The sequence below is a fragment of the Bufo gargarizans genome, chromosome 3 (assembly GCF_014858855.1).
Source record: "Bufo gargarizans isolate SCDJY-AF-19 chromosome 3, ASM1485885v1, whole genome shotgun sequence".
Classification (NCBI taxonomy): domain Eukaryota; kingdom Metazoa; phylum Chordata; class Amphibia; order Anura; family Bufonidae; genus Bufo; species Bufo gargarizans.
The window spans coordinates 161,277,671-161,301,016 of record NC_058082.1 but is presented as its reverse complement, the minus strand read 5'-3'; the positions used below and the strand labels follow the sequence as shown (position 1 = coordinate 161,301,016).

At 45.0% G+C, this 23,346-nt stretch overlaps 1 long non-coding RNA gene across 1 annotated transcript; it reads left to right on the top strand.

Moving 5' to 3' along the window:
- The first annotated feature begins 4 nt into the window (after positions 1-4).
- Positions 5-21,751, top strand: LOC122931938. Its single transcript, XR_006388254.1, has 3 exons — positions 5-148; positions 18,528-18,567; positions 21,456-21,751. It is a non-coding gene; the product is annotated as an uncharacterized LOC122931938 (long non-coding RNA).
- Positions 21,752-23,346: the final 1,595 nt, after the last annotated feature.

Below are 23,346 nucleotides of genomic sequence, written 5' to 3'. Positions count from 1 at the left end.
TACCACTGCATGGCGGGCATCTCAGATAGGGCACAGCTCTCCGGGACCGGGGACCTCCAGAAAACTAGTCTGTCATGTGCCAGGTGAAGGTGACTGTAAAGTGTCCACATCAGGCAGTGACCTCACCATGGGAGCCTGGCAGTGCCAGGTAAGTGAGGTTAGGGCAGGTGTGCAGCCCCTGGCTTCCTCATGGCAGGGTCCCTCATTCCAGTCCCATGGCTTGGCTAACCAGGTAATGTCCTGCAAAGAATATAATGCCAGTGTCAGTGAGGTCACCAAATCCTGCCCTGTCCAGGGGCACCTGTCACAGCCAGGCCAGTCCTCAGCACAGCACAGTCCGCAGCCACCTCTATGCCTCTCCCCGGCCATCGTCAGCCTGATATAGGGAGAAGGACAGCGCAGTCCTGGCTGCCCCCACCCCTGGGCACGCCCCCGCCTCCTCATGTGGCAGACTGCAGCGCTCCTCAGAGCCAGTCACTGGGGCCCCACTAGGCCTGCTGAAATCACTGCACACCTTCAGTCTTCTCTGTTATCAAGGGGTTAACAGGCTATGTCCAGGGAAGGGGTGACCACAGTAATACAGCTCTCCTAGACCTGAATGGCAGGTGACAACTAATATGGGGGTCATTAAAGGGTTTTCCCTAGAATCACCATGGGATAGGGCATACTGAAATCCAACACGTCCTATCAATGGTTTCCCTGGAACCAGCATTGGGAACCCCTTATCACTATGTTCATCGCCAGCTGTTTACACAGGTGACCCCCATGGGGGTCATTTACAAAGACTGGCTGCTGAAGGACGCGTTCCATCATAAATTAGGCGCACCTCCGGAAGTCCGTGCCCCTGGCGTAAGGCTGGGGTCGTTTTTTTTTGCCAACATTTACACCTGTTAGTATATTTGTCAGGGCAGATGTCCCGGCCCCCATCCCAATCCCGCCACTTCCAAATGGCAAGAATGGCGTAAAAAAACACCTGTGTGAAAAAATATTGTCGCACACATTTAAAAACGTCGCACAAGGGGGTCTTGCAACTTTTTTTTAATGCCAAACACTGGCGTAAAATAACCCCCAGGGAGATATACTAAGACTGGGGTTGCTTTAGTGTCCGTGGGCGCAGAACGCACCAAATTAATAAGAGGCACAGGCCTGCTATTGTGCGGCATATTCAGGCGGCCGCGTGCCCGATTTTCAAACATGAGCCGACATAGGTCTGAGCTATTATCTACGCCAGTTTCCCTCTAAGCCACGCCCACTTTTCTTGCCACTTTTTAAAAGAAGGGCCGAAGATCGGCCACTGGACTGAACACTTGTGGGCGGTCATTGGCTCTTGTAGGCCGCAGCGTTCAGCTGACAAAAGAGCAAATGCTCGTCTGTCGGGCGATCAGAGCAGAAAAAGTGCTCGCTGGTCAGCAATATGCTGACGGAATTTGGCCTGTCTAAAAGATCCTTTAACCCCTTCATTTTTCACCTTAAGGACCAGGCCATTTTTTGCAAATCTGACATGTGTGATAACTTTAAAACGCTTTTACTTATCCAGGCCATTCTGAGATTGTTTTCTCATCACATATTGTACTTCATGACAGTGGTAAAATTGAGTAAAAAAAATAATAAAAAATTCCAAATTTACCCAAAATTTGGGAAAATTAACAAATTTCAATTTCTCTACTTTTATAATAGATAGTAATACCCCAAAAAAATAGTTATTACTTTACATTCCCCATATGTCTACTTCATGTTTGGATCATTTTGTGAATGCCATTTTATTTTTTTGGGACGTTAGAAGGCTTAGAAGTTTAGAAGCAAATCTTGAATTTTTTAAAAAAAATTCTAAAACCCACTTTTTTAAGGACCAGTTCAGGTCTGAAGTCACTTTGTGAGGCTTACATAAAAGAAACCACCCAAACATGACCACATTTTACAAATTACACCCCTCAAGGTATACAAAACTGATTTTACAAACTTTGTTAACCCTTTAGGTGTTCCACAAGAATTAATAGAAAATTGAGATGAAATTTCCGAATTTCACTTTTTGGCAGATTTTCCATTTGAATCCATTTTTTCCAGTTACAAAGCAAGGGTTAACAGCCAATCAAAACTCAATATTTATGGCCCTGATTCTGTAGTTTACAGAAACACCCCATATGTGGTCGTAAACTGCTGTATGGGCACACGACATTTCACAGAAGGAACCCCATATGGTTTTTGGAAGGCAGATTTTGCTGGACTGGGTTTTTGACACCATGTCCCATTTGAAGACCCCCTGATGCACCCCTAGAGTAGAAACTCCAAAAAAGTTACCCCATTTTAGAAACTCACCCCTCAAGGTATACAAAACAGATTTTACAAACTTTGTTAACCCTTTAGGTGTTCCATAAGAATCAATGGAAAATAGAGATGAAATTTCTGAATTTCACTTTTTGGGCAGATTTTCCATTTTAATCCATTTTTTCCAGTTACAAAGCAAGGGTTAACAGCCAAACAATATGTCCAGATCAGATAACCGAAAATGTTTCCATCCGCGTCCCCAGCTTGCTGGCGCTGTGACTCAGCTCTGGGTTCGATGTTACATATTTTTGGGGATTGCCCCAGACTCTTCTGGCAGTCGATCCATAAAGCACTGTCCTCAATTTTTCAGTTTTCAATCCCGAACACACCTGTTTTTTCCTATTATTTATATCGGATCTGCCAATGAGCGAGCTTCTCAAGTCTTGTCAGTGCTCTTTGGTGATTGCGGCTAGGTCGTGCATCCCTGCAAGGTGGAAATCCTCTTCGTCTCCGACAATTGGCTGCTGGATTTAAAAGGTGGAGGAGATCCGGAGAATGGAGGAACTTACTTCGCAGCTGCGATCTAAACACAAAGCTTTTCTGGATGCTTGGGCCCCTTGGTTTGCTTTCCAGGACTCTCAGAATTTTTAGAGTCTATTGACGTGAGAAATTAGACGACTCACTCTGCACTCTTTTATGCTTCCCCTCCCACCTGTGGTACTTGTTAGTCAATGTTTTGTCTGTGTCTTAGTGTAAAAGTTGAGATCTGTTTTATGTGTTTGTTTGTTTTCAATTGTCATAAGCAATATATTGAAGATATGTCCTTCTTGGTCATTTTCGATAATGGCACCAGGAATGCCTTGTTTCAGGGTTTTCTTGCAGTATAAGGCCTCATGCACACGACAGTATTTTTTCACGGTCCGCAAAAACGGGGTCCGTAGGTCCGTGATCCGTGACTGTTTTTTCGTCCGTGGGTCTTCCTTGATTTTTGGAGGATCCACGGACATGAAAAAAAAAGTCGTTTTGGTGTCCGCCTGGCCGTGCGGAGCCAAACGGATCCGTCCTGAATTACAATGCAAGTCAATAGGGACGGATCCGTTTGATGTTGACACAATATGGTGCCATTTCAAACGGATCCGTCCCCATTGACTTTCAATGTAAAGTCTGGAGTTCTTTTATACCATCGGATTGGAGTTTTCTCCAATGTGCGCCCCCCCCCTCCCTCCCTCTATTGTAATAATAGCATTGGTGGCAGTGTGCGCCCCCCCCCCCCTCCCTCCCTCTATTGTAATAATAGCATTGGTGGCAGTGTGAGGCCTCCCCTCTCCCCCCCCGATCATTGGTGGCAGCGGAGTAGAAGCATCATACTTACCTGGCTGCTGGCTGCTGCGATCTCTGTGTCCGGCCGGGAGCTCCTCCTACTGGTAAGTGACAGGTCTGTGCGGCGCATTGCTGTCACTTACCAGTAGGAGGAGCTCCCAGCCGGACGCAGACATCGTAGCAGCCAGCAGGTAAGTATGATGCTTCTACTATTGCTAAGGCTAAGTAACCATGGCAACCAGGACGGCAGTAGCGTCCTCGTTGCCATGGTTACCGATCGGAGCCCCAGCGATTAAACTGGGACTCCGATCGGAACTCCGCTGCCACCAATGATCTGGGGGGGGGGGAGGCCGCACACTGCCACCAATGTATTAAAAGAATAGAGGGAGGAAGGGAGGGGGGGGGCGCACACTGCCACCAATGTATTAAAACAATAGAGGGAGGAGGGGGGGGGGGGCGCACACTGCCACCAATGTATTAAAACAATAGAGGGAGGGGGGGGGCGCACACTGCCACCAATGTATTAAAACAATAGAGGGAGGAGGGGGGGGGCGCACACTGCTACCAATGTTAATGCAATAGAGGGAGGGAGGGGGGGCCGCACACTGTGCCACCAATGCTATTATTACAATAGAGGGAGGGAGGAGGGGGCGGGGGGGGGGCGCACACTGTGCCACCAATGTTATCATTACAATAGAGGGAGGGAGGGGGGGCGCACTGGCCACCAATGAAATGTAAACTGGGGAGGGAGGGAGGGGGTCTGCCCCCTGCTGCCTGGCAGCCCCGGATCTCTTACAGGGGGCTATGATAGCACAATTAACCCCTTCAGGTGCAGCACCTGAGGGATTAATTGTACGGATCACGACCCCCTGTAAGAGATCGGGTGCTGCCAGGCAGCAGGGGGCAGTCATGTACACAGTTCGTTGTATATTCTAACTAGAAGCGTCCCCATCACCATGGGAACGCCTCTGTGTTAGAATATACTGTCGGATCTGAGTTTTCACGAAGTGAAAACTCAGCTATGAAAAAGCTTTTATGCAGACGGATCTTCGGATCCGTCTGTATGAAGGTAACCTACGATCACGGACACGGATGCCAATCTTGTGTGCATCCGTTTTCTTTCACGGACCCATTGACTTGAATGGGTCCGTGAACCGTTGTCCGTCAAAAAAATAGGACAGGTCATATTTTTTTGACGGACAGGATACACGGATCACGGTCTCGGCTGCAAAACGGAGCATTTTCCGATTTTTCCACGGACCCATTGAAAGTCAATGGGTCAGCGAAAAAAAACGGAAAACGGCACAACGGCCACGGATGCACACAACGGTCGTGTGCATGAGGCCTAAATGTGTAGACAAATATTTTGTATTTCAAGGTCGTATATCACTGCATACTGCAATTACCCCTCTATTTTGTAAGCTCATTGTATGATCTTGACCTCTCATTGTAATGTTATGTTTTTGAAATATGCTAAGTACTTGGGCTACTTTCCCGGTGCACTTTTTGTTTTTCGTATACATTTAAATAAAGAAAAAAAAAACAGCCAAACAAAACTCAATATTTATGGCCCTGATTCTGTAGTTTACAGAAACACCCCATATGTGGTCGTAAACTGCTGTATGGGCACACGGCATTGCGCAGAAGGAAAGGAACGCCATATGGTTTTTTGGAAAGCAGATTTTACTGGGATAATTTTAAGCTGCCATGTCCCATTTGAAGACCCCCTGATGCACCCCTATAATAGAAACTCCAAAAGTGACCCCATTTTGGAAACTACGGGATAAGATGGCAGTTATGTTGCTACTATTTTAGGGTACATATGATTTTTGGTTGCTCTACATTACACTTTTTGTGAGGCAAGGTAACAAGAAATAGCTGTTTTGGCACCGTTTTTAGTTTTTGTTATTTACAACATTCATCTGACAGGTTAGATCAAGTGGTATTTTTATAGAGCAGGTTGTCACGGACGCGACAATACCAAATATGACTACTTCTTTTGGTTGGTTGTTTCAGTATTACATAACAAGCATTTAAAAAAAAAAAAAAAGATTTTTTAGTGTCTCCACATTCTGAAAGCCGTAGTTTTATATTATTTTGGGCAACTGTCTTGTGTAGGGGCTCATTTTTGGGAGGATGAAATGACAGTTTGATTGGTACTATTATAGGGTGCATCTGACTTTTGTGATGTAAGGTGACAAAAAATGGCTTTTTTTACACCGTTTTTATTTTTATTTTTTTACGGTATTCACCTGAGGGGTTAGGTATTGTGATATTTTTATAGAACCAGTCCTTACGGACGTGGCAATACCTAATGTGTCTACTTTTCTTTTATTTATTAAGTTTTACACAATGATTTCATTTTTGAAACCAAAAAAAAATCATGTTTAAGGCTACTTTCACACTTGCGTTCAGAGCGGATCCGCCTGGTGTCTGCACAGACGGATCCGCACCTATAATGCAAACGCTTAGATCCGTTTAGAACGGATCCGTTTGCATTACCATGAACAAAAAAAATATATATATTATTTTTTTTTTTTGTTCATGATAGTGCAAACGGATCCGTTTTGACTTTACATTGAAAGTCAATGGGGGACGGATCCGTTTCAAAATTGAGCCATACTGTGTCAACTTCAAACGGATCCGTCCCCATTGACTTACATTGTAAGTCTGGACGGATCCGTTTGCCTCCGCACGGCCAGGCGGACACCCGAACACTGCAAGCAGCGTTCAGGTGTCCGCCTGCTGAGCGGAGCGGAGGACAAACGGTGCCAGACTGATGCATTCTGAGCGGATCCGCATCCACTCAGAATGCATTAGGGCTGGACGGATCCGTTCGGGGCCGCTTGTGAGAGCCTTCAAACGGAACTCACAAGCGGAGCCCCGAACGCAAGTGTGAAAGTAGCCTTAGTGTCTCCATAGTCTGAGAGCCATAGTTTTTTTTCAGTTTTTGGGCGACTATCTTCGGTAGGGTATGATTTTTGCTGGGTGAGATGACGGTTTGATTGGCACTATTTTGGCGTGCGTATGACTTTTTGATCACTTGATATTACACTTTTTGTGATGTAAGGTGACAAAAAATTGCGCTTTTTTACACAGTTTTTATTTAAAAATTTGTACGGTGTTCATCTGAGGGGTTAGGTCATGTGGTATTTTTATAGAGCCAGTCCTTACGGATGTGGCAATACCTGATATGTATACTTTTTTTATTTATTTAAGTTTTACACAATAATATCATTTTTGAAACAAAATAAATCATGTTTTAGTGTCTCCATAGTCTGAGAGCCATAATTTTTTCCGTTTTTGGACGATTATCTTAGGTAGGGTATGATTTTTGCGGGATGAGATGACGGTTTTATTGGCACTATTTTGGGGTGCATATCACTTTTTGATCGCTTGCTATTACACTTTTTGTGATGTAAGATGATAAAAATGGGCTTTTTTTTACACCATTTTTATTTTAATTTTTTTAAGTTGTTAGGTCATGTGATATTTTTATAGAGCCGGTCGTTACGGATGTGGCGATACCTAATATGTCTACTTTTTTGATTTATGTAAGTTTTACACAATAATATAATTTTTGAAGCAAAATAAATCATGTTTTAGTGTCTCCATAGTCTGAGAGCCATAATTTTTTCAGTTTTTGGACGATTATCTTAGGTAGGGTATGATTTTTGCGGGATGAGATGACGGTTTCATTGGCACTATTTTGGGGTGCATATCACTTTTTGATCGCTTGATATTACACTTTTTGTGATATAAGATGATAAAAATTAGCTTTTTTTTACACCGTTTTTATTTTAAAAAATTTACGGTGTTCACCTGTGGTATTTTTATAGAGCCAGTCCTTACGGACGTGGCAATACCTAATATATATACTTTTTTTATTTATTTAAGTTTTACATAATGATTTCATTTTTGAAACAAGAAAAAAATCATGTTTTTGTGTCTCCATATTCTGAGAGCCATAGTTTTTTCAGTTTTTGGGCGATTATCTTAGGCAGGGTACCATTTTTGCGAGATGAGATGACGGTTTTATTAGCACTATTTTGGGGTGCGTATGACTTTTTGATTGCTTGCTATTATACTTTTTGTGATGTAAGGTGACAAAAAATGGCTTTACACCGTTTTTATTAAAAAAAAATTACGGTGTTCATCTGAGGGGTTAGGTCATGTGATATTTTTATAGAGCAGGTTCTTACGGACGCAGGGATACCTAATATGTATACTTTTTTTCTTTACTTAAGTTTTACACAGTAACAGCATTTTTAAAACCAAAAAAAATGATGTTTTAGTGTCTCCATATTCTGAGCCATAGTTTTTTATTTTTTGGGCAATTATTTTTAAGGTGTTCATCTGAGAGGTTAGGTCATGTGATATGTTTATAGAGCCGGTCGATACAGATGCGGCGATACCTAATATGTCTACTTTTCTTTTTTTCCTTATTTTTTACAACATTTTTTTAACTTTATTTGGGCAAAATGACGTTTTAGTTTTTTTTTACTTGAAACTTTTTATTTTTGGGGGGAAACTTTATTTTTTCAATTTTTTTTCTCTTTATTTTTTGTCCCACTTTTGGGGGTCTGATCCCCTTTACAATGCATTCCAATACTTCTGTATCGGGCTGCCTTCCATGCCATCGGGTCCCCGTCACAGTAGCACGGCACATGAAGGGTTAATGCACCGGCATCAGTGATTTCACCGATGCCGGCGCATGCAGCAGGGATCTGGCTATCAGTGACTGCCGGACCTCTGCCGCGGATCGGGCGGGCGCAGCTCCTGCACCCGCCCGATCCCCATAAAGTACATGTACGTCACGGGTCTTTAAGTCCCGCAAAGAAATTACGTACATGTACGTCATGGGCCCTTAAAGAGTTAAAGTGTAACTGCCATTTAAAAGGGTTGTCCGGGTTCACAGCCGAACCCGGACAACCCTTTTTTTTACCCAGGCAGCCCCCCTGAGGCTAGCATCGGAGCATCTCATGCTGTGTGTTCGGGGACGTCACCGTTTTACTGGCTAGGGCAGCGCTAAATCCCGCCCATCAGTGCCAGTGACGTCACCGGGCTTCCTGGCAGCCCCATGGAGAGCTCAGTACATCACCGGATCTCCAAAAAATGCCTTTGCCCTGCGCGATTTAGCGCAGGGCAAAGGAGTGCATCAGAGCATGAACTGCTCCGATGCTAAAATCAGGGGGGTTGCCGGGGTGAAAATGGAGGAATGTCGGAAAACCCCTTTAATTTTAATTTTTTGGGCTGATGTATAGGGACAGTGACAGAAAACATTTTTTGTAATATACTTTATTTAGGGAAATTGTATATTTTGGGTAGAAAACGTGGGCTGAAATGTCCCTTAGCGGCACTCTCTCAAATAAGCGTTGCCAGGGGCGGATTGGCCATAGACCTTACAGGGAAATTTCCCAGGGGGCCACCTGGGCCCCCGTGACGGCCGGCCAGTGGATGTTTTTGGGGATGTATTTTGTGCTGCTGGCAGTATTTTGTATTGGACTATTGTATTTGGCTCTGTTGGGGTGGTATTATGTCCCACAATATAGTATTGCTGGCCCTGTCTTCTATCAGTTTAGACACTACAAAACGGGGCCACTTTTGGTATTTTTTCCAGGGCCACTATAAGTTCCCAGTCCCCACCTCAACGCTGCTAAGGGACATCTGTCTTCCATTAGCATAGGAGAGACGGGCTGTGCTGGGAGCTGCGGGCCTCTGCCTGTCCTGCTCCCTCACAGCCTTGTGGGCACAGGAGCATTATGTGTTTAAAGTAAATATACATTCCCTCTTTTAATAAAATATGAACTTGTACACTATGTATATGCTCACTGACCAGCATGGCCAGCGCTGTCAGTGAGCTGCTTTTCATCATAATTTATAAAAAAAAGAGGGAATGTATGGTTACTTTAAACACATAAGGCTCCTGTGCCCACCAGGCTGTGAGGGAGCAGCTCCCAGCACAGACCGTCTCTCCTATGCTGATAGCAGACGGATGTCCCTCATTGGAGAGAGAGCAGCTAAGGGACATTTAGGCTAAGGCTACACGACGACATGTGTCACGCGACACATAGGGCATAACTACACTGCAACATGTGTTGTGTGACATTGATGTCGCACCAATGTCGCACGACAATTTTATAATAATAGTCTATGGCGTCGCACTGCAACATGCGACTGCGACAGTCGCAGAAAAATTAATTTTGGATGGATTTTTTGCTAATTTCGTGTCGCAGTCGCAGCATGTCGCATGTTGCAGTGCGACACCATAGCCTATCATTATAAAAATTGTTGCGCAACATGGGTGCGACAAAATGTCGCGCGACACATGTTGTCGTGTAGCCCTAGGCTTCAGCCCCAGTTTTCTTCCACAAATAAACGATTTCCCTAAATAAAGTATATAACAAAAATGTTCCCTGTCACTGTCCCTAAACATTAGCAAAAAAATAAATGAAACAGCAGTTACACTTTTATCAAGTGCCGATCGGTTTGTTTTATCGTCAATCGGCATTCATTTCGGGCTAAAAAAAATACCTAAAAGAACCTTAGAAGATGTCACCAAACACTCCAGGTAACTTTTCTTCTTGGACCTGTGAGCTGGACATGAGGGGAAGATTTTTGGCGTTACACATGATTAATAAGTCTAAGGGCTCTTTCACACTTGCGTTCTTTTCTTCCGGCGTAGAGTTCCGTCGTCGGGGCTCTATGCCGGAAGAATCCTGATCAGGATTATCCTAATGCATTCTGAATGGAGTGAAATCCGTTCAGGATGCATCAGGATGTCTTCAGTTCCGGAACGGAACGTTTTTTGGCCGGAGAAAATACCGCAGCATGCTGCGCTCTTTGCTCCGGCCAAAAATCCTGAAGACTTGCCGCAAGGCCGGATCCGGAATTAATGCCCATTGAAAGGCATTGATCCGGATCCGGCCTTAAGCTAAACGTCGTTTCGGCACATTGCCGGATCCGACGTTTAGCTTTTTCTGAATGGTTACCATGGCTGCCGAGACGCTAAAGTCCTGGCTGCCATGGTAAAGTGTAGTGGGGAGCGGGGAGCAGCATACTTACCGTCCGTGCGGCTCCCGGGGTGCTACAGAGTGAGGTCAGGGCGCCCCACGCGCATGGATGACGTGATCGCATGGCACGTCATCCATGCGCATGGGGCGCTCTGACGTCACTCTGGAGCGCCCCGGGAGCCGCGCGGACTGTAAGTATACCGCTCCCCGGTCCTACTATGGCAACCAGGACTTTTATAGCGTCCTGGATGCCATAGTAACACTGAAAGCATTTTGAAGACGGATCCGTCTTCAAATGCTTTCAGTACACTTGCGTTTTTCCGGATCCGGCGTGTAATTCCGGCAAATGGAGTACACGCCGGATCCGGACAACGCAAGTGTGAAAGAGGCCTAATCCTATTGTTTCCAAGGATGTCTGACAGTCTGTCATCTTAGCACTCATGCCATCTTAGCATGGAATGGAAGGGACAGCTTGAGGGCTCATGCACATGGCATTGCCCGGCCGTGGCCGTATTGCGGCCCACATACACGGGCACCCCACATCGTGTGCACCCCACACAACGGATGCGGACCCATTCACTTGAATGGTTCCGCAATCCGGGAAATGCGGTGCAGAACGGAGGCACGGATCGGAAGCCCACGGAAGCACTACGATGTGCTTCGGTGGGTCTTCTGTCTGTGCCTACGCACCGCAAAACAGTAGTGCATGCACTACTTTTTTGTGGTGTGGTCCGTCGGATGCGGATCGTGGACCCCATTCAAGTGAATGGGTCTTCGATCCACATGCGGCTGCCCCACAGCCGGTGCCCGTGGATTGCGGACCGCACATGGCAGAAAATTCTGCGACTGAAAATTAGTTCCATTTACCTTAATGGAGCTTGCAGAAATCCATGTGCTTTCTGCCCAATTCAGATGAATGGAACTGATTTTCAGTTGCAGAATTTTCTGCCACAAAATCTGCCTTGTGTGAAGGCTCCCTTAAGGCTAGGTTCACACGGGCATGTCCGGATTAGGTCCGGATGCGTCCCGGTGTATTGCGGCAAACCCGCACGATTAGGTACGCAATTGCAGTCAGTTTTGACTGCGATTGCGTTCCGATGTTCAGTTTTTATTGCGCGGGTGCAATGTGTTTTGCACGAGCGTGATAAAAAACCGACACAGGTTTGGGTTAGGTGTTGTGTAGATGTTATTATTTTCCCTTATAACATGGTTATAAGGGAAAATAATAGCATTCTGAATACAGAATGCTTAGTAGGTGGCTAATTGAGGGTTAAAAAAATAAATAAAAATTAACTCACCTTCTCCTCTTGATCGCGTAGTTCCCGGTCTCTTCTTTACTTCTTTAATGATGAGCTGTCGGCTAAAGGACCTGTGGTGACGTCAGATCATATGCTCCAATCACATGGCTGGTCTGAGCAGTGATGTGCTGCTAGGGCTCATGTCAACGCTGAGGCCAGTCATTAGTGCACTGCAACACTTGACCCAGTCCATGTGAATGTGAGATTGAGAAACAGCTCTCATTGTTTGAACACTGTTTGTGTGTGGATTAAGTAAAATGTTCAGGACTGATATCCTGCTGCTTGGCCACAAGATGCCGCTGCTTCTTAAACACAGCTAATAGACTGCAGATATTTGAATATTCAAAGGAGGTAGGGTTTGAAAACTGTCTATAAGAAGCAGCAGCCATCTTAGAAACTAGCTGAGACTGAGGAGCTGTGTGTGAGCAGAGAAACTGATGGATTCAGGAGTGAGAGGACTCCTCAGTGATCACAGCTGCAGCTAAGTGAAGTTGATCATTGTCAAAGACCCAGATCCTGTCCAGGGAAAGGAGGATTGTTTCCAGGAAGGCTGATAAGAGCTGAGGAACAAAGCTGCATACCCTACAGGACCTCATGTTTGCTGGAGAGACTGGTTGTTCGGTTCAGGGTTATCAGTGGATAAGGAGCAGACCTGGGTCGGTAAGATCGTGCACACACTTCACTGCAGTGTTGACGCCTAGAGACTGAGACCAGGCCTGTAGTTAGCTAGTTAGGGTCTCTGGTTTGTGTCAGGCCTAAAGTGTTGCTACTGTTACTACAAGGACTCCATTACTAAAAGGGACATTGTACATTTAAGAGCTGATAAACACCCTCACTAACTCAATCCAGTTCAGTGTTTTGCTCAGGAGTAATACTCAGGCACGTGCTACCGGACTAGTTATGGGAGGAGGAATACTATAGAGCACAGTGAGATTGTAAACTGTTGTCCATACTATCGAATTTACTCTTCCTTAATTTGTAAACTGTTGTGTTGCACCGCAGGCTAGCCCGTAATAAGCACCCAAACAATTGTTCGTGTTTGCTTCAGGGTAATATGTAGAACAAATTTGTTCACACCGGGTTATCTCCGCTGTGTATAGGGTTCCCACCCCAGAATGTAGTATAATAAAAATCACAGCAGTGAGAGGTATTCTTTGATTGCAATTTATTTTTTGCAGGTAATATGCGACATTCATGTGAACGCGTTTTCGGCTATATTAGCCTTCATCAGACACTATGGAACAGAGAATAATAGTGTCATATATATACACATACATATACAAGGCATATACATAAACTTATGTAGTACACCATTGGCGACAATAAATCAAAAGGAACATAAAAGGTGAAAAAGAAGGAAAAAAGTAAAATAAAGAAAAAAATGGCAAGCAGATAATTGATGAGAAATCATCCTGATATAGAGTTACAATTCAGTAGCTACATAATATTATGTTGGCATATAACATAGGATACGCATGGCGATGCGATGGTTCCTGAAGGATCAAATTAAGGAAAAGCCAAATCTAAACAGAATCCTCTAATTGAAGTATGATGTCCATTCTAATAGGTTACAGACTAAAATTAATAGCCACAGGTATGGTGATAAGGACAACATATCAGACAGATGAATAACCCCAAGTATAATAGTGAAAACATCATATAAATCAGATAAATAGATAGCCTAATCCCCACTCGGGAGGACCTACCATTGCCGCTGGAGATGGAAGGAGAATGTGGAGGTCACACAGTTGTAGATCAGGTGCTGTCAGCACCAGTGGTTTGAGGTGTGTGCCCATAGCAGTGTGATCCACTGCTTTAAATGAGTGCCAGGGAGCGCGCCAAGTGAGGGGGGTAGACCTGGGTGATGGAGCACGTGTGACGCCGTGCGTTCCATTGGCCAGAAGTAGATCGGCAAATGGAACGCATCGGGTCACGTGACTGCGTTCCAACGACCGGAAGTGAGTCGGTCTGTTGGATGTAGTCATCTGAAACAACACTGGGGACTTGAGAAAGAAACCAAAGGATAAAGGATTGTGTAGAATAGTATCATAGAAGGGAAAAGAAGATATGGACATGGCTTTATGTAGTTGTATGTGAAAGGATACTGTTAATGGATGAGTGTACATGGCCAAATGTGTTAGTATATACTGGTAATATGGTACAGTGTGTATACAGAACTAAAGTGATGTGATTACAGTGTAATATACGATAGGATGGTATAAATGGTATATGTGAACGGCACTGATGTGTGATATGTATCTATGTGATATAGTATTAGTGTAAACTAATAGAAAATACAGATAAAGGATACAGTAGACGGCACGTGGTCCAAGAGGTGGGGATCAGGAAGCCTGTCAGAAAAAATGAGAAATAAGAGTTAATATGATAATTGGACATTCATACATAACTACATTATAATAAACATTGGATCTCATATTCTTTGTTCATTCCTTTTGGATGGAGCGTCTGCAGTGTGTGAATCCAATAAGCCTCTCTGAATTTGAGATTTTTGATCCTATTACCCCCTCTGCGGGGTGGAGGTACCTGCTCTATTATTTGGTATTTTATTTTATTTTTTAAATATAATCTTTATTAACTTTTATCAATTTTCATATCACAAGCAAAAGCAAGGTACAGAATCATGAAGAATGGACAAAGTTAGGCAGAAAGATACAATAAAGTTATCTCATGTCGCAAGATTCTTCATATAAATCAAGTTCGCCTCTAGCATAGCCTGATATATAATGACCTCACAATCAAAATTCTGACCTTTGAAACCAGTCGGCTAGCTCCCCCTCGAAGATAACCCCCGAACCCTCCCCACCTTCCCCCCCCCCCCCAAACTTTTCTCCTTCAGTATACCGGGTTCCAGCCAAATTTCTACCTTAATCGGACAGCAGCCTCCCTAAAGTCCCCGCCACTTTTCGTTTCAAATACCACTCTGAAGATAAGAATGGCGTCATTAAGCTCTTCAATTCCAGGTCTGAGTACACTATTGACATAAAGTCCTCCCATCTTTTGAAAAAATGGCCGATGCGCGCTCCTCTAACCGAGTTCGCTTCAACCCTTTCCATATCAAAGCATTTTTTAACATGCTCTAGTATTTCGTTCATTGAAGGTACTTGCGGTTTAAGCCAGCTGTTTAGTAGACATCTTTTGGCCGCCAGAATGATAATGTGAACGATTGGTCGTACTTGCCTATTCTCTGGGAATGTATGAAACAAAATACATTCGGGAGTACCGGGGATGGCGACCCCAAGATGTCTCTTAATTTGCTGTCTCACTAGACTCCAGAATGTAGACGAGGCCGGGCACGACCAAATCCCGTGTAGCATGTTCGACCCTTGTAGGAGACATTTAGGGCAGCACGTCAATCTATCCTGTTTTAGCGATAGAGGGGAGAAGCGAAAGCCATATATTGCCTTATGAATTAGGCGAAACTGCGTTTCCCTCCATCCCTCATTAATAACTGTCTTTCTGATCTTCTCCCAACCTGTCAGTATTACCCTTTGTATGTCGCTTTCCGGGAAGTCCCTCTTCCAGGATGAAAAGAGAGTCTCCGCAGTGGGTTTATGTCTGGTTTCACTGATTCCCTGATACAGTTCCGATAATGATTTCTTATTCCTTCCCTGTCCTAGTAAGTTGTCAAAACCACTCGCAGAGAACAGTGGTCTAGGGTCATGGATCCTAGTGTATAAAAAGCTTTTGACTTGAAGAAAAGCAAAAACATGTTGCGGCTGCCCTAAAAGGAACTTCTCTTTTAAGTCTGAGTAAGTATAGAACCGCTGTTCCTGCACATGCCACAGATCCAATGCCTTTCTGATGCCAGCAGCTTTCCAGGCGTTAAAGTGTTTAAGTTGTACACCCGCTGGGAATTCTGGATGACCCCACAGAGGCATATATTTAGATAGGGAGAAGGGCAGTTTGAAGATTTTACGAACTTCCTTCCAAGTTGCAATGGTATCCTTTATTATTAGGCTTGTTTTTATCAAAGGGGGTTGGTCTGAGTATTTTGTATGCAAAAGGGCCTTCAGGCACCAAGGTTTTACAAGTTGGGATTCCAGCGATCTATTAGTGTAAAAATTGGTGTCAAACAACCAGTCAATGCAATGTCGCATGAGACTCGCCAGATTATACAACCGTAAATTAGGGAACGCCATACCTCCCTTAATCTTGGGCAACTGCAATTTTGATAATGCTATTCTGGGTCTCTTCCTTGCCCACAGAAAGCTATTAAAAGCTCGCTCCAATAGTTTGACGTCCTTATGCTTAAGCAGGATTGGGACTGTCTGCATGGGGTAAAGAAGTTTTGGGATGGTAATCATTTTCAATAGTTGGCACCTCCCTCCCAGGGACAGGGGAAAACTCATCCATCTCTCTATGTCTGAAAGAATCCTTTTAAAGAGTGGAGGATAATTTAAGTGATAAAGGGACTCTGGTTGTTTACCTATATGGATTCCTAAATATTTAATAGACGTCGGGGCTATTTGAATGGGGACACCCAGCTGCTGGGGACTTCTTTTGCAGCGCTTGTTTCCTAAAAAGAGGATTTCAGACTTAGTGGCATTCACTTTGTAACCAGATACCGAACCGAAATCTTCCAATAACTTAAATACCCTGACTAAGTCCCTTTCTGGGTTTTCCAGGAAGACCAATAAATCGTCGGCGAAAAGCGAATGTCTAATGGATGCCTCACCAATCTTAATACCCTCTATATCCTGACTAGAACTGATTCTGCGCGAAAGGGGTTCAATAGCAAGATTAAACAGTAAAGGAGAGAGCGGACAGCCCTGCCTAGTCCCTTTATACAATTTAAACGGTGCCGATAAAAAGCCCGGCGTGCATATCCTAGCCTGTGGGTCAGTATACAATGCCGAGATATAATTACGGAATGGACCACTAAACCCCATATGATCTAATACAGCCCCCAGCCACCCCCAGCTCACGTTGTCAAAAGCCTTTTCAGCGTCTACTGACACAATAGCCGCAGAGGGGTGGGCTAGGGGGTGCATTTTTACTTCATCCAGCACCACCAAAACCTTACGTAGATTAGTCACTGCCGCTCTCCCCTTTACAAACCCCACCTGGGCTGGAGCAACCAACGAGGGCATAATACGCGCCAAGCGATCAGCCAAGATTTTAGAGACGATTTTCAAGTCTACATTGATTAGTGATATCGGTCGGTATGAGGCCGCTGACAGAGGATCCTTTCCTGGCTTCGGTAGTACTTTTATGTGAGCTGTGTTAGTGTGCAGAGGTATGGCTGCTCCCTGTAAGTATCCCGTATATATCTGGGCTAAAATCGGGGCAATATCCGATGATAGAATCCTAAAGAATTCCCCAGAGTATCCATCTGGGCCAGGGGCCTTACCCAGAGATACGTTTTTGATGGCGTTGGTGACTTCCTCTACGGATATAGTCGCGTTAAGCGAGTCTCTATCAAGATCAGAAAGTGTGGGTAGGTTAGTCCCCTCCAACCATTCCTTATTTGGTATTTTAATTGGGATATAGAGTGTTTATGTTTATCGAAATGCGCCGGGACTGGTAGCAGTAGATTTTTCCTCCGAATTGTTGATTTGTGTTGACAAATCCTGTCACGTGCTTTTTGAGTAGTTTCTCCTACATAAGCCATTCCGCAAGGGCATTTTATGAGGTAGATGACAAAGTCTGTGTTGCAGGTGAAAAAGCCATTTATATTAAACGTTTTGCCAGTTTGGGGGTGTGTAAATTGGGAACCTTTCTGTACGTTAGAACACTGGGAACATGTGAGGCATGGGAATGTACCTTTCCTTTGGGTCTGTAAAAAGATCTGTCTAGGTAAACGTGTCTCGGAGCCCAGGTCCGCCAGAACATACCCTCAAGACTAACATCAGAAATAGGAGTCCAAGAAATAATAAGAAAAGAATCCCATTTGTCCACACCTTTCATCCTAGCACCAACAAAGTTTTGCATATCATCCGCAACCACTGGCCAATTCTCAAGAAGGCATATCCTAAAATAGAGGAATTTCACAACCCAGTACTTTCATGCAATCGTCGTCCCCGCAATCTACGAGACAACTTGGTAAGGGCGGACCTGGGCTCCGAGACACGTTTACCTAGACAGATCTTTTTACAGACCCAAAGGAAAGGTACATTCCCATGCCTCACATGTTCCCAGTGTTCTAACGTACAGAAAGGTTCCCAATTTACACACCCCCAAACTGGCAAAACGTTTAATATAAATGGCTTTTTCACCTGCGACACAGACTTTGTCATCTACCTCATAAAATGCCCTTGCGGAATGGCTTATGTAGGAGAAACTACTCAAAAAGCACGTGACAGGATTTGTCAACACAAATCAACAATTCGGAGGAAAAATCTACTGCTACCAGTCCCGGCGCATTTCGATAAACATAAACACTCTATATCCCAATTAAAATACCAAATAATAGAGCAGGTACCTCCACCCCGCAGAGGGGGTAATAGGATCAAAAATCTCAAATTCAGAGAGGCTTATTGGATTCACACACTGCAGACGCTCCATCCAAAAGGAATGAACAAAGAATATGAGATCCAATGTTTATTATAATGTAGTTATGTATGAATGTCCAATTATCATATTAACTCTTATTTCTCCTTTTTTCTGACAGGCTTCCTGATCCCCACCTCTTGGACCACGTGCCGTCTACTGTATCCTTTATCTGTATTTTCTATTAGTTTACACTAATACTATATCACATAGATACATATCACACATCAGTGCCGTTCACATATACCATTTATACCATCCTATTGTATATTACACTGTAATCACATCACTTTAGTTCTGTATACACACTGTACCATATTACCAGTATATACTAACACATTTGGCCATGTACACTCATCCATTAACAGTATCCTTTCACATACAACTACATAAAGCCATGTCCATATCTTCTTTTCCCTTCTATGATACTATTCTACACAATCCTTTATCCTTTGGTTTCTTTCTCAAGTCCCCAGTGTTGTTTCAGATGACTACATCCAACAGACCGACTCACTTCCGGTCGTTGGAACGCAGTCACGTGACCCGATGCGTTCCATTTGCCGATCTACTTCCAGCCAATGGAACGCACGGCGTCACACGTGCTCCATCACCCAGGTCCGCCCCCCTCACTTGGCGCGCTCCCTGGCACTCATTTAAAGCAGTGGATCACACTGCTATGGGCACACACCTCAAACCACTGGTGCTGACCAGGGCCGGCCTTTGGGGTGTGCGGGCTGTGCGGCCGCACAGGGCGCCATAGCAACAGGGGCGCCGGGCGGCCGACAGCCCGCAATGTAATATGGGCAGGCGAGGCGGCACTTATGTTTTCCCACGGGGCGGACGGGCCCCCGCCCCCTCCATCTCCCCCTCCCCTGTATTCAGCAGGGGGCGCACGTTGCGCCGCCTGAGTGGCTGAGGCTGAGCGCCTGCCTGCGCCTGCTGTGTGCTGTTAGTGTAGCGTGGCCGAGCTCTGTTCGATCCGCGGTACAGGAGCTTTTGTTTCCTGTACCCGGCCGGACTGACAGGAAGTGCTCACTTAGTGTGCACTTCCTGTCAGTCCGGCCGGGTACAGGAGACAAATGCTCCTGTACTGCGGATCGAACAGAGCTCGGCCACGCTACACTAGAGGTGGAAAAGAGAGTGGGAGGGGGGAGGAAATAATGAGAGTGATGGGGGGGGGGAGAGAAATAATGAGAGTGATGGGGGGGGGGGGGAGAAATAATGAGAGTGATGGGGGGGGGGAGAAATAATGAGAGTGATGGGGGGGGGAGAAATAATGAGTGTGATGGGGGGGGAAGAAATAATGAGAGTGATGGGGGGGGGGAGAAATAATGAGAGTGATGGGGGGGGAGAAATAATGAGAGTGATGGGGGGGGAGAAATAATGAGAGTGATGGGGGGGGAGAAATAATGAGAGTGATGGGGGGGGGAATAATGAGAGTGAGGGGGGGGAGAATAATGAGAGTGAGGGGGGGGGAGAATAATGAGAGTGATGGGGGGAGAGAATAATGAGAGTGATGGGGGGAGAGAATAATGAGAGTGATGGGGGGGAGAGAATAATGAGAGTGATGGGGGGAGAGAATAATGAGAGTGATGGGGGGAGAGAATAATGAGAGTGATGGGGGGGAGAGAATAATGAGAGTGATGGGGGGAGAGAATAATGAGAGTGATGGGGGAGAGAATAATGAGAGTGATGGGGGGGAGAGAATAATGAGAGTGATGGGGGAGAGAGAATAATGAGAGTGATGGGGGGGAGAATAATGAGAGTGATGGGGGAAATAATGAGAGTGATGGTGGGGGGGAAATAATGAGAGTGATGGGGGGAGAATATGAGAGTGATGGGGGGGGAGAATAATGAGAGTGATGGGGGGGGAGAATAATGAGAGTGATGGGGGGGAGAATAATGAGAGTGATGGGGGGAGAATAATGAGAGTGATGGGGGGGAGAATAATGAGAGTGATGGGGGGGGGAGAATAATGAGAGTGATGGGGGGGAGAATAATGAGAGTGATGGGGGGGAGAATAATGAGAGTGATGGGGGGGAGAATAATGAGAGTGATGGGGGGGGGAGAATAATGAGAGTGATGGCGGGGGGGGGGGGGGGGGGAAATAATGAGAGTGACAATGGAGTCCCCAGAGCCAGACTGCAGCCAGAGTCCAGATCATCTTATTGTCCTGGTGGTAAGTAGACAATGCAATATGTTTATTATTTAATTGTTTAGTTATTAATACTACATTGGAAACTAATTTTCTCAGCTGGACACCGGCCGACATGCGCTGGGGGCCTCACCAGCGGTTAGGGTAGGGAAAAAGCACTGGCCCGTACGTAAATTTTTCCCTTCCCTAACCGCTGGTGAGGCTCCCGGTGCATGCGCAGTGTCGGCCGGTGTTCAGCTGAAAACATCCATCCGATCACTGCGCATTGGCCCATAGTTTTTCCCTACCCTAACCGCCGGCGAGGCTCCTGGCGCATGCGCTGCTGTGAAATTTCCCATACCTGTCGTTGTGCGCCTGCGCGATGCTGCACACCTCCTCACGTCATGTCCGGTGCGACCGGAAGTGACGAGGGTAGGGAAATCTCACGAACTAGGGAAGTATAACATTACACCGGCCTTTGGGGTGTGAGGGCTGGTAACTACTTGGTTGGATAGTCAGCCAGCCTATGCCATGATGCCAGCAACAAGCATTTTTATTTTTATTTTTTGGGGGGGGGGGGGGGGGCGCCACAAGGTTAGCTCGCACAGGGCGCCTGAACACCTAAGGCCGGCCCTGGTGCTGACAGCACCTGATCTACAACTATGTGACCTCCACATTCTCCTTCCATCTCCAGCGGCAATGGTAGGTCCTCCCGAGTGGGGATTAGGCTATCTATTTATCTGATTTATATGATGTTTTCACTATTATACTTGGGGTTATTTATCTGTCTGATATGTTGTCCTTATCACCATACCTGTGGCTATTAATTTTAGTCTGTAACCTATTAGAATGGACATCATACTTCAATTAGAGGATTCTGTTTAGATTTGGCTTTTCCTTAATTTGATCTTTCAGGAACCATCGCATCGCCATGCGTATCCTATGTTATATGCCAACATAATATTATGTAGCTACTGAATTGTAACTCTATATCAGGATGATTTCTCATCAATTATCTGCTTGCCATTTCTTTCTTTATTTTACTTTTTTCCTTCTTTTTCACCTTTTATGTTCCTTTTGATTTATTGTCGCCAATGGTGTACTACATAAGTTTATGTATATGCCTTGTATATGTATGTGTATATATATGACACTATTATTCTCTGTTCCATAGTGTCTGATGAAGGCTAATATAGCCGAAAACGCGTTCACATGAATGTCGCATATTACCTGCAAAAAATAAATTGCAATCAAAGAATACCTCTCACTGCTGTGATTTTTATTATGCTTCAGGGTAATAATAGGTACGGCGAGGCAGTTTTAGTTGTGCCCGCCAGTAGGTAAATTACCTCAAAATTTCCTCCGGCATCCATTAGAGGGGGCCGTGCTGTGCAACACAGGGGTCTCAGGCTTCAGACTGGGTGTATGTAAATTTATTTTATATTTTCAGCATTTGTGGTTGTGTTTATTACTACGTGTTAGTAAAATTCTGTTTTAGCAAAAGCTGGTGTGGGAGTTGCTTTCCTCGTTCGTGACTTCGCAGTATCCTGGGGAACCCACCCCGGTACACGGCTTACATGAAGACAGCAGGGGAGCCTTAGAGCTGGAACAGAATGGCAGGAAGAAAGAATAGTTCTCTTCACAGGTACTACAGAGAGGGGGAGAATTGCAAAATAAAATACTGGACAACCCCTTTAAGTGTATGGCTGCTGTAGGGTGGTTTCACATGCAGGGGGCAGATATATGATAGTGCTTGTGCCTAGAATCAGTCACCCATTGCAGCAATTATTCTGGCGCACATCCCTTGCGCGGCATATATTAATGTGCTGCACCTAATAGGGTTATCAAGTGCTCCATGCTACACTGCTTTCTTGGGAGTCATTTTTTTCTGAAACTTTTTGGGCTCTTTATCTTGTCCTAATCTAAGCCATGTTGAGTCGCATCTGGCTGACTAAAAGTATACCAGCTCCAAGGTTGTATAAAAATGGTGTAATATTCTGTTAGTAGACATCACATAACACATTGTGTTGCGAATAGCCATCGCTGTGGCATATTGTGTCACACGATCGTCACTTACACCATCACGTTGTCACCACCAGACATCTGAGAATCTCTGACAGACGTCTAGAACCTCCTCCTTGAGGTTCCTTTGTTTTGCTTTCATTTTCTCATGTCGTTAGCCTCTCTCAGCTGTCATGTAGTTCCACTGATTGCATCCCTTTAAATCCTTTTCCCATAGTGCATCACTTTGCGGTTTATACTACTTCCTGGAGTGTGTGTGCATGCTGTTCCTACTTCTGAGTCTTCTACAAGATAAGTTTTGTTCATTTATTTGTGTTTTTCTGTTTGCTGGATCCCAGGTGACCCTGACTCCCTCCGTATCTGGTGTAGGGAGCCGGTGGTCGTGTCCCCTCACTACTATAGGGTGTTCAGGTGTTATACAGTCGAGGTACGAGGATATGCGATCATCTACCATTGGGATTTTCGCATAGGCTGAGCAGTCAGGGAGAGAGCCAGGTCTGATGCAGGGCTCTCCCTTTTTGTTCCTTAGTTTTGGATCCAGTCAGTCGTATATTCATTTTGTGTTTTCTAGTTTCCTGCACACCTTCCGTGACATTATAAACCGCCAAAACCGTCTCAAGCATGGATCCGGTTTCACTTTTGACTGAACGCATGCAGGGTCTTTCATTGGAGGTAGCAGATCTCCGTAAGACTCTTTCTCAGTTTCAAGTGACCGGTTCAGCTTGCGTTCATGGAGCTTGTTCTGAACCTAAGATCTCGCTCCCGGATACGTTCTCCGGGGGTA